The sequence below is a fragment of the Macrobrachium nipponense genome, chromosome 17, assembly GCF_015104395.2.
Source record: "Macrobrachium nipponense isolate FS-2020 chromosome 17, ASM1510439v2, whole genome shotgun sequence".
NCBI lineage: Eukaryota > Metazoa > Arthropoda > Malacostraca > Decapoda > Palaemonidae > Macrobrachium > Macrobrachium nipponense.
This window is the reverse complement of record NC_087210.1, coordinates 68,957,946-68,960,371: the sequence shown is the minus strand read 5'-3', so window position 1 is coordinate 68,960,371 and position 2,426 is coordinate 68,957,946.

The window sequence follows — 2,426 nt, the reverse complement described above, 5'->3', positions numbered from 1 at the left end:
GGCAGACCACCGTCGCCTCCGAACCTCTTAGAGGCCCTACACATCGGGAAGGAGAGACCCAGCCTCAACACCACTCAAGAGACGGCACTCCTTCCGACAGTGGCACGTAGGGCGCCGCCCGCCGGCACCATAGAGCGATCGAACGGACCAATCAGGTGCCCCTGCCCAATACCACGCTCCCAGTCTCCAGCATCCGCACGCGAAAGAGCAGCGCGAGCTTCCACCTCTGCAAGACGGCTTGACTCAGGGACTTAATCCTCTGTTCAGCCAATGAAAACACAGCGCCCATCAGACAGAGCACCTGGGACACAATAAATACCGCCGAACGACCCCATTCCAATCAGTCACGCTCACCTTTCCTTGAAGATGAACCGATGATACGGTTGGAAATGTTGGAATTCCATTACTAAGATTTGTTAACCACTTTTGTTATCATAACAATAAATTAGTATTTTTAGAAAACATTTCTTTAACCAAGATATGAACATCGGCCAGCTATTAGCAAATATCAGCCCTGATGAGAAGAGAATAATAAGAAGAATTGAAAAGACCATATATAAAATCAATTCCACTGATGCTGCCATCATCTTTAACAAAATATTATATTATTATTATTATTATTATTATTATTATTATTATTATTATTATTTCTCTATCCGTTGTCATTTATCATGTTGCTGAAAGTGGTTGTTCCTCACAAAGGGAATTAGAGAACCCAGGGGAAGTATTGTCTCAATAGATCTTGCCTTGGCATGTGTGCCAAAGGTTTTAGTTTGATTAGAGGGGCTTAGTAAAAACTGATCAGTCCTGTTGAGGTGACCAAGTTGCACTCTCACCATGATCAGTAGGGATCAACTCCTCTGCTTTGAGGAGAACTGCCTAGTCAATGGCATAAAGGACCTCTCCATAATGGACATATTGTGGGTGAATTATGATTCTAAATCTTCAGGTGGCTTATTTACTTTTTACTTTCTGCCAACAAAGGAGTGTTTCCACTAAATGGGATTAGATCTATGGAAATCATTATCTCCATATAGCGACTAGTTGAGTAAGCCAAAAATCCTCAGTGTTACGGTTATTAGGTTTGAAGATAAACAGTAACCACTATTCAGTCTTGGCAGGATGACCAAGTTTATCTTAGATTGAAGATGGTCATTGGAAGAATTTTTAATTCATTTGTGTGGTGCACTTCAGGGTGTAGGTTATAAATTGAAAACCGAGACTCATTTCTTTGGATGTAATGCTTGCTAATACTCAGCTTATGGATGATTAACTAATGATTATCAAAATTTTTCGTTTGTTTAGATTATGAGTGGTTTTTTACTTTCTACTTTTGGTGTAAATTGAATGTTAATGCTCTCTATGAAAATGATTGATGTCTGTGTGATGATGTGCATTTGTTATTACAACTATGTTTACATAAAATGTATAGTTTTGGTTCTAGTTTATTCTAGTTGGTGACATAGAAAAAGTAATAAAATAGTAGAAACCTATTTAGAAAGAAAGACTGTTGATGCATATACATTAAAGGGATACAAACTGGATGCTTTCTAAAGAAGAGTTTGTTGATTTGTATGACAAGGTTTGATGATGCACATAAAAGGACAATGGGTTAATTTGGTTCATGCATACCATATTCTGGTACTAGGGGAAAGTTGCCAGACCTGTGGCAATATTGTTTCCCTCTAAAAAATTTTGATTGTGATTTATATTCATTAGTTGCAGCATAATTTTATGCAATAAAATTTTTTTTATGACCTTGGACTGCTAGGTCAAAGAACAACTTAAAATTAAAACATCCGTTTTAAGTGAGATAGATCAAAGTCATGTATTTTTTATCTTGAGTAATGAAAAAATACATACACATGCATTACATGCACAAACTATTTGCATGAAGGAGAAAGAGTTGACAATAGCATAAATATATTTGCAACGTTCACCTTAAGGTGTGCTATGCCCCTAAAACTGCTAGCTCCAAGTTCCGGGCATAAAGTTTTTAAGCTGACAGAACCTGTTTTCTGCAAATCTAGTTCTGGATCATATACATACTGCTAAATTGATGTTATAGCAGTTTTTTTTTTTTCTTTTTTTTTCCAGCAAAATCTGATGTATATATATCAAAAGTACAATATTGCATTGTTTTTTTTTATTTTTTTTTTTTTTCTTTATAAAACTGAATATTACATTAACTCTGCAGCTTTGATTGATATTTGATAATACTGTTTTATGCTTTAGATTTTACCCAAAAATTTTCATATTCTTAAGTTAAAAATGTATAACTCCACATGGTGCTTGAAGATACTTAGTATTGAAATACAGTACTCCATGTGTTTTTGTTATTTTGGATATTCACCCAAAACATAGGATGCTCAAATTGCTTAATATACATACGTATAGTATTATGTTAATTTTATAGGAAAATATTT